Source organism: Otolemur garnettii, unplaced genomic scaffold (assembly GCF_000181295.1).
Source record: "Otolemur garnettii isolate 467f Iridium unplaced genomic scaffold, OtoGar3 scaffold00212, whole genome shotgun sequence".
Classification (NCBI taxonomy): domain Eukaryota; kingdom Metazoa; phylum Chordata; class Mammalia; order Primates; family Galagidae; genus Otolemur; species Otolemur garnettii.
Genome location: NW_003852607.1, coordinates 1,794,341 through 1,804,160, shown reverse-complemented (window position 1 = coordinate 1,804,160; position 9,820 = coordinate 1,794,341). Strand labels below are relative to the sequence as shown.

The 9,820-nt window shown below is 45.3% G+C and overlaps 1 pseudogene; it reads left to right on the top strand.

Moving 5' to 3' along the window:
• The first annotated feature begins 284 nt into the window (after nucleotides 1-284).
• Nucleotides 285-9,820, top strand: part of LOC111722104 — a 34,587-nt pseudogene continuing 25,051 nt past the window's right edge.

Below are 9,820 nucleotides of genomic sequence, written 5' to 3'. Positions count from 1 at the left end.
TGTACCACCCGCGGTCACCCTCCTCTGTCCCGGGGGAGGCCGCGCCCGCTGCCGTGTCCCGGGCCTGAGTCGCGGTTGCCGCGCCCCTCTCTTCCTTGGGTCGATCCTCTGGCTCCCCAGACCTCCCCGTGGCAGTCAGCCCTTCCCCTGACCCTTCGCTTATTGGGGAGGTTACTGGGACCTGTCCTGTGACACCCAGTGTTCTTTGGATCGCAGCTCCACGCCCCTGGGAAATGTTGCAGGTTCAGGAGGTGGTATCTCCACCTCCCCCCCTTCCCGTGAATATGTGGGCAAAGCGGGTCGTGAGAAAGAGACAGCAACTGCATGAGAAACAGAAAACGGAGAAAGAAAACAGTGAGGGAGAGGGCGGCGCCTGGGGCTCAGTGAGTAGGGCATCCGTCCCATATGCCGAGGGCGGTGGGTTCAAACCCAGCCCTGGCCAAACTGCAACAAAAGAATAGCTGGGCGTTGTGGTGGGGGCCTACGGTGACCTACTCGGAAGGCTGAGGCAAGAGAATCGCCTAAGCCGAGGAGCTGGAGGTTGCTGTGAGCTGTGACACCATGGTACTCTACTGAGGGAGACAAAGTAAGACTCTGTCCCTTAAAAAAAAATTTATATATATATATATGTATACATACACACACACACATATATATACATAATATAAAACGATGAGGGAGAACCATGAACAGATGGTGGAGAAAAGGTGTGGGGGGATTTGTAAAGATACAGAAGGTAGTAAGTACAGTTCAGCCTTTGAAGACAGCACAGATACCTGTGCAGACAGTAAAGGGTCAATGCTGGTGTGTGACAACTGACCTGGCAGCTTTGTCATTGCCTCCTCTGATTGGTACCCATGTCAAAGAGAGCGTATCAGTCTATAGTTATGTTATTGTCGCAGGGATCCAGGCAAAAGAATTTCCTCTGTTGGTGCTCTCTGTGTTCCTATTTTAGGAAGACGAGGCCCATTGGAGAGAAAGCACCCAAACACCGTGTTTGTACCAGCTGGGAGCTTACAACATAGAAGAGTTCCAAATGGCTGCACTCCCTGACTGGCTTGCGTTTTCCCTCTTTATCGCCAGTCAAAAAGTTCCAACCCATAGGTACCCTTCTCATTGGCCAGGTTGAATGCTATTCCAGCCCCTACAGAACTACAGGATTTCATGGAACTTGGAAATTCCCCAGTTCCAGGAAGTTAAGTTTACAAATTCCCAAGAGCTGAGTCACCATGGAGAGGACCCTGAAGGTGTATCCTTGTGGTCTCCTTGAGAAGACCTGTTTTTCTAGACCTCACCCTTCTCAGGTATCCTCTCTCATTCCCAGCATCATGTAGGCTGGACAGCATTCCTCCAGGATGTCAGGCATTTGAGTGAGAGCCAGTTAAGGGGTGTCCTTGGGCTGCCCCTATGTAACAGGGCCTAATGCAGCATTCCGTTCCTAAGAAACTTGTTGCCAGAATGCTTTATTGTTGCAAATGAATGTGCCATTTATGCAAGATAGGCATCTGGATTACAACGGACAGGGCTCATTTTAATGTCCTTTTCTCCATCTGTTGACCAGTATCTGGGTTCTAGGTCTCAGGAAGGGTCTTTGCTAATGGCGCCACCTGCTGTGAGCACAGGGGTCTGCTAGCACTTATTGAGTGGAGACTGTCTGGTTTCCACTCCTTTGCATAACTGCAACTAAAATCCTCAAGGGGGCCAGGCATGATGGCTCATCCCTGTATACATTGAAGCATTAGGAAGGCTGAGAACCACTGGAAGCAAAAGCGAGACACCCCCCCCTCCTGTTTCTACTTAAAAAATAGAAAAACAAGATGACAAGGATACAAGATGATCACTTGAGCCCAAGAGTTGGAGGCTGTTGTGAGCTATGACGCTACAGCACTCTATCCAGTGCAGCAGCTTGAGACTCTGTCTCAAAAAATAAATAAATAAAATCCTCAAGGGGACTGATTGACTAGCCCAGGCTGGTTGTCATAAGCGCAGCTCAGACCCTCAGGAGAAGCAGTAACATCCAGAGTCATAACTGTGCCCTCTGAGGGCAGCTAAGGCTTGTGACTGTTGTGCTAGCATGTTAACCTGTCTCAAACGTCCCGCTGAGGTGGTTCCCGGCCTCCTGTTCCCCTTTTCTGAAGAGTTGATACAGTGGTCTCAACCATTGGGCTAAGTGGGATAAATGCTCTCTCAAAGACCCACAAATGCTTTGATTTCCTTTACTATTTTCAGAGTTTGACAGTGGAGATTCTTTGGTATTCTTATTTATTTATTTATTTGAGACAGTTTCTTGCTCTTCTTGGTAGAGTGCTATGGTGTCATAGCTCACAGCAACTTAATACTGCTGGGCCCAAGCGATCCTCCTGCCTCAACCTCCCAAGTAGCTGGGACTGCAGGTGCCCCCTATATTTTTCCTATTTTAGTAGAGACGGGGGTCTCCGTTTTGCTCAGGCAGGTCTGGAATTCCTGATCTATCTCCAGCCTCTCAGTGTGCTAGGATTACAGGCATGAGCCTCCGCGTCTGAAGTAAAGTTAGCTTTATTAGCAAGAATTTTCTTGGATCCAATCACTGCCTCACGTCGGCCACGTCGACCCCGCTATAAAGGTCCAGTTCCCAGTTGGACCAGCTTCACTGGCTGGTGTCACTTCAAGAACCCAGAAAAGTTAGCCACCACAGGAACAAGGGAGGGGTGTGAAGGCCCAGCTAGCCCTGCAGCCGCGTGGGCCCCGCCCCAACCCCGCCTTGGCCCAGCCTATCGCGCGTGGGCCCCGCCCAGTCCTGGCCCTTCTGTGCGCCCAGCTTCCCCCAGACCCGGAAGCTGATCTTGTGGAGTGAAGTCACCCGGCGGCGCGTGAGTTTGAGCCTTTCTGTATTAAGTCTATGCTTGCAGTCCCTTCAGTGCTTCTGTAGCCGGGATCTGAGGTCAGTGAAGGACTTGCGATCCGAGTACCTCCACGTCAGGTTGGAGTGCGGAGCGTTGCTTCGTTTCAGTTCAAAGTGTCCCTGACGGTGGTCTCTGCCTCCCGGTATGTAGCCTTAGGGCCCCGGAGAAACAGTCTTTTGTGCAGTTTTTCTGCTTATACCATTTAGAGACCTCTCCGCCCACCCCTTGCCTTTTAAAGTCCTCACCTGCGAGTTGGATTTGAGTCTCTGGTATTCCCCTAAGCCCCCTTTTGTCCGCCCCTGAGAGCAGCCCCAGCTCAGAAGAGGCGCTGTCTTCTCCCTGCGGCTGGGATTCTGCAGACCCACTCCTTTTCCAAGACACTCCTTGCTAGGTCCTCCTTGGGCCGGGCCCTTCTGCTTTCCAGACCTCCTCTTCACAGTCTCCGGTTCTCCTGACTCGAAATAAGAGAGGGTGACGGGGCCTCTGATCGCATCCAGTGTTCTCTCTCCTCAAATCATCCGCATTGAAAGAGGTGCTCTTCTGCAAGGCGGGCGTCTTATTCCATCCTGCTCCCTGTTAATGTGTGGGCACAGGGGATCAGGAGAAAGAGAAAATGAGAGGGAAATAACTGGAAAGAGAAAGGAAGAATGAGGGAGATCCATAAACACATGTTAAAGTTGAGCATGGGTGAGGGCTTTGCAGAGTGAAAACTGAAAAAGTAGATGAGGGAGAAAAGCAACTGGAGAAATTTACAGAATATCTCCCAGGAGATGCAGGACAGCAAAATAGAGAGCAGGGCAGCAAAGGAGAGGCACCTCAGAGAGAGCGCTTGGAAGGGGGAGGGAATGATTTGGAGCCAGGTCGGACAGAGCAGCATGGTGACACCTGGTGAGTAGAGCAAACCGAACCACAGTAGGAAGGAAGGGTGGGGACCTGGGGGTACCAGAGTGTGAGGACAAGGGGGTGTAACAGGGAAAAGAAATTTAACTGTGAGCAGAGGGGTAGCAGAAACAGGAAAGGAAGAGGCAGAAATATGTGGAGATTGGAAATAATGAAAAGTGGAAAAAGAGGAGCAACAGGTGAATCAAGATTTAAGAATGGAGCAGGGGGCTAGGCGCCATGGCACACTCCTGTGATCTCGCCACTCTGGGATGCTGAGTGGGGTGGATTGGTTGAGGTCAGGAGCTGGAGACCAGCCTGAGCAAAGCTAGACCTTGTTTCTACTAAAAATAGAAAAATTAGCTAGGCATTGTGGCTGGCACCTGTGTAGTCCTAGCTGCTCAGGAGGCTGAGACAGGAGGAGGCAAGAGGATCGCTCTACCCAGGAGCTGGAGTTTGCTGTGAACTAAGCTGAGCCAATGCACTCTGGCCTGGGGCAACAGAGTGAGAGGTTGTCTCAAAGATTGGGGGGCGGGGAGCAGATCAGGTGGAATAGAAGGAAGAAGGTGAGAAAGCAGAAGAGGAGCAGAAACCCAGGCTGAAAATACAGGAAATTGGGGTGGGGTGGGGGGAAAAGCTAAAGACAGAAGGTGAGAATGAGAGATCTGCAGAATGACAGATATAATAATAAAGTAATAAAGAGGCAAACCTGACTCCAGATGAGCAGTGACTTGATTGGATATGGATGATTAAGTTGTAATATAGCAAGTTTAAATTTTGTGTGTGTGTGTGTGTGTGTGCTTTTATACAGAACCTCAAGCTGTCACCTTGGGTAGAGTGCTGTGGCATTACAGCTCACAGCAACCTCCAACTCCTGGGCTTAAGCGATTTTCTTGCCTCAGCCTCCCAGGTAGCTGGGACTACAGGTGCCCACCACAGCACCTGGCTATTTTTTGGTTGTAGTTGTCATTGTTGTTTGGCAGGCCCAGATCTGGTTTAAACCTACCAGCTCTGGTGTATGTGGCTGGTGCCTTAGATGCGTGAGCCATAGGCAGCGAGCCATTCCATAAATTTTCTTTTTCTTATTTTTCTTTTTATTGTTTGGGATTCATTGAGGGTACAAAGAATTAGGTTACACCGATTGCATTTGTTAGATAAAGTCCCTCTTATACTTGTATCCCACCCCCAAGAGGTATGCCATACACTGTGACCCCCCCATCCTTCTCCCTCCTCCCCTCTCCCCACTTGTTCATTCCCCTACCTAACCCCTTCTATTAGCTCATCTACTGCCTTCATATTTGAATTGACTACATTGGATTCTTTCTTTTCCATTCTTGTGAGGCTTTACTAGGAAGAATATATTCCACCTCCATCCAGGTTAATACAAAAGATGTAACGTCGCCATCTTTTATAGTGGCTGAATAGTATTCCATGGTATACATGTAAACAGCTTGTTAATCCATTCTGGGTTGGTGGACACTTAGGCTGTTTCCACATTTGGGAGATTATAAATTCAGCTGCGATAAACAGTTTAGTACAAATATCCTTATGATAAAATGATTGTTTGTCTTCTGGGTAGATGCCTAGTAATGGGATTGCAGGATCAAATGGGAGGTCTAATTTGAGTTCCTCGAGGATTCTCCATACTTCCTTCCAAAAAGGTTGTATTAGTTTGCAGTCCCACCACCAGTGTACAAGTGTTCCCTTCTCTCCACATCCATGCCAGTATCTGCAGCTTTGAGACTTTGTGATGTGGGCCATTCTTGCTGGGGTTAGGTGATATCTCAGGGTAGTTTTGATTTGCATTTCTCTAATGTTCAGGGACAATAAGCACTTTTTCATATGCTTGTTAGATGGTCATTGGTCTTCTTTAGAGCAGATTCTATTCATGTCTCTTGCCCAGTGATATATAGGATTCTTGGGTCTTTTTTTGAGACAGAATCTCACTGTTACCCTTGGTAGAGTGCTATGGCATCACAGCTCACAGTAACTTCAAACTCTTGGGTTTAAGCAATTCTCTTGCCTCAGCCTCCCAAGTAGCTGTGACTACAGGCGTCTGCCACAATGCCCAGCTATTTTTTTTTTTTTTTTTGGTTGTTATAGTTGTCATTGTTGTTTAGCAGGCCCAGGTCGGGTTTGAACCTGCCAGCTCTGGCGTATGTGGCCATAACCACTGAGCTATGGATGTCAAGGCTTTTGGATCTTTTTTTGTTGATTATTTTGAGTTCTCTATAGATCCTACTTATCAAGCGTTTGTCTGATTCATAATATACAAATATCTTTTCCCATTCTGAAGTTTGTCTGTTTGCTTTGGTGGTTGTTTCCTTAGGTATACAGAAGGTTTTCAGTCTCCATTTTGGTTTGTTGCAATTCTAGGGGCGGGTTTTAACCCGCCACCTCTGGTATATGGGGCGGGTGCCCTACTCCTTGAGCTACAGGCACCACCCTACAGAAGCTTTTCAGTTTAATTAGTCCTATTTGTTTATTTTTGTTGTTGCGTTTACCACAGAAGTTTTCTTCATAAAATCTATCCCCAGGCCTGTATCTTCAAGTGTTTTCCCACACTTTCTTCCAGGATTTTTTTTCTTTTTTTGAGAAAGAGTCTTAGTATATCACCCTTGGTAGAATGCCATGGCATCACAGCTCACAGCAACCTCAAACTCTTGGCTTAAGCGCTTCTCTTGCCTCAGCCTCCCAGGTAGCTGGGAATACAGGTGCCTACCACAATGCCTGGCTTTTTTTTTTTGCAGTTGTCATTGTTGTTTAGCTGGCCCGGGCAGATTCTAACCCACCAGCTTTGGTGTATGTGCCAGCACCGTAACCACTGTGCTATGGGTGCCAAGCCTCTTTGAGGATTTTTATTGTTTCATGCCTTAGATTTAAATCTTTTCTCCATCTTGGATCAATTTTTATCAGTAGTGAGAGGTATGGGTCCAGGTTCACTCTTTTACATGTGGTTATTCAGTTCTTGCAACACCATTTATTAAATAGGGGTTCTTTATCTAGGGGTTCTTGCTTGGTTTATCAAAGATCAGGTGGCTGTAAGATGTTAGTATCATCTCATGGTTTTCTGTTTGGTTCTGAACATCAGTATCTCTGTTTTTGTGCCAGTACCATGCTGTTTTGACCACTATGGGCTTGCAGTTTAGCTGAAAGTCTGGTAGGGTGATACCTGGCTTTGTTTTTAGTACTAAGAATTGCCTTGGGTATATTGGGTTTCTTCTAGTGCCATACAAAATGAAGACTTATTTTTTCCAATTCTTGAAAGTATGAAGATGGTATTTTAGTGGTGATTGCATTGAATCTGTAGATTGCTTTGGGTAGTATAGAAATTTTTCCAATAGTGAAACATGGTATGTTCTTCCATTTGTTAATATCTTCTGCTATTTCTTTTCTTTTCTTTTCTTGAGACAGAGTCTCAGTTTGTTACCTCAATAGAATCCTGTGGTGTCACAGCTCACGGCAACCTTAAACTCTTGGGCTCAAGCAGTTTTCTTGCCTCAGTCTCCTGAGTAGCTGGGGACTATAGGTGCCCACCATAACACCTGGCTATTTTTCTAGATGAGGTCTCAACTCTGGCTCTGGCTCAGGCAATCCACCTCCCATGGCCTCCCAGAGTGCTGGGATTACAGGTGTAAGCCACCTGGCCTGGCTCCTCTGCCATTTCTTTTCTTAGAGTTTGGTAATTTTATTTACGTCTTTTGTTAATGTATGTTCAGGCATTTCTTTCTTTTTTTTTTTTGGAAGCTTCTATGAATGGAATTGTGTCCTTGATTAGTTTCTGATCTTGGCTGTTACTGGCCAAAGGCTAATAACATTTACAAAGGCTACTGATTTGTGGACATTGATTTTATATCCTGAGACATTATTGTATTTTTTGATCACTTCCAGGAGTCTTGTGGGTGAGACTTTGGGGTTCTCTAAGTATAAGATCATATTGTCTGCAAAGAGTGAGAGTTTGACCTCTTCTGCATCAATTTGGATGCCCTTTATTTCCTTCTCTTTCCTGATTGTATTGGCTAGAACTTCCAGCACTATGTTGAAGATAGTAGTGACGATAGAGGACAACCTTGTCTGGTTCCAGTTCTAAGTGGAAAAGCTTTCAGTTTTACTCCATTCAGTATAATATTAACTGTGTGTTTCTTGTAGATGGCTTTAATCAGGTTAAGGAATTTGCCACCTCGGCTTGGCACCTGTAGCTCAAGCAGCTAAGGCACCAGGCATATACACCAGAGCTGGTGGGCTTGAAGCCAGCCTGGGCCTGCCAAACAACAATGACAACAACTACAATCAAACAATAGCCAGGTGTTGTGGCAGGTGCCTATAGTCTCAGCTACTCGGGATGCTAAGGCAAGAATTGCTTAAGCCCAGGAGTTCGAGGTTGCTGTGAGCTGTGATGCCACAGCACTCTACCCAGGGTGACAGCTTGAGGCTCATATCTCAAAAAGAAAGAAAGAAAGAGAGAGAGAGAGAGAGAGGGAGGAAATGTGCTACCTATGTCTATATTCTTAAGTGTTCTAATTAGAAAGGAATGCTGAATTTTATCAAATGTTTTTTCTGCATCTATTGAGAGGATCATATGGTGTTTATTTTTTGTGTATTTAAATTATATGGATAAACATGAGAATTATAAAACTCCTGTCTATAAAGCTAATGTATTTTATATAATGCCATAAGAGTCTAGCTTCCTTTTGCAGTCCCTATTCAGCCAGAGGACAGTGACTTGACTCATTCAGTTATAGGTCACCCTCCTTTCTTGGGATGGAGTGGGAAGTGGAGGAGTGAAAGCTGAGTCTTTGTTGCTTTGTGGTGCTTCTTACAAAGAACATGGAAAGTGGCTTTTTTTAAAATTTCATAATGGATTTTCTTTTTTTGTCCTGGCTCCTCTTCATTTTATTCCATTCTTTCCAATTTGAGATAAATTTCAGTTTATTCTATTTGTTTTTCTATTTATATAAAAATTACTTTGGAGCGGCACCTGTGGCTCAGTGACTGGGCACTGGCTCCATATACCAAGGGTTTTGGGTTTGAACCCAGCCCCGGCCAAACTGCAACAAAAAGAAATAGCCAGGTGTTGTGGCAGGCACCTGTAATCCCAACTACTCGGGAGGCTGAGGCAAGAGAATCGCCTAAGCCCAGGGGTGGAGGTTGCTGTAAGCTGTGATGCCACAGCACTCTATCGAGGGTGATAAAATGAGACTGTCTCTAAAAAAAAAAAAAAAAAAAAATTACTTTCAAAATAAGACATAGTGGCATCCTATAATCAGCATACTTTATTCTTTTCTAAATATGTTAGATTTTCAGATTTTTTTCTTCTTTGACCCCAATATTCATTAGATTTTTAAAAGCATTTCCAAATAGTTTCTCCATGAAGAAAATTCTGTGTAGTTTAGATGGAGGTCTGCATGCTTTCTCGTCTTTATTATTTCTTGGCAACATTTTTGGTACCAGGAAATGATTTTAGATTGTTTCAATGTGTTCTTGGAGTAAGGACCTCTTACCTTAAAATGAAAACCTAGTTTAACCAGTTGATATATTCAGTTTTCTTCACTCATACAGTCTGTTAAATAGTGACCTGTGCTGGGTGGCGCCTATGGCTCAAAGGAGTAGGATGCCAGTCCCATATGCTGGAGGTGGCGGGTTCAAACCCAGCCCCAGCAAAAAACTGCAAAAAAAAAAAGAATAGTGACCTGTGTCTGGCTAAGTGGATGCTTTCAAGTCCCTCTAGTACATTCTGGGCAAAGAAGGGGTGGATTCACTTGCGGTGATGTTCTAAAAGAGTCCATGTGTTCCTGATTTAAGCAATTTGATCAGAACTTATTTCTATAACCCATCATCTTTCACTGTCTTCAACACCTGTGGCTATGTGTTTTCACAATTGTGAGCACATTTTGATGTGTTACTGTGATTTTCCTGTAAGGAGAAATTAAATGTTTGTGATCAATGGTGTCATAATCTTGAAAGAGAAGTTTTTTGTTTTTTGGATTTTTTTGCTCAGGCATATGAAAGATGTTCCTGCAATTTTCCAGTGGAGGTGTGATAAAAACCACCCAGCTCAT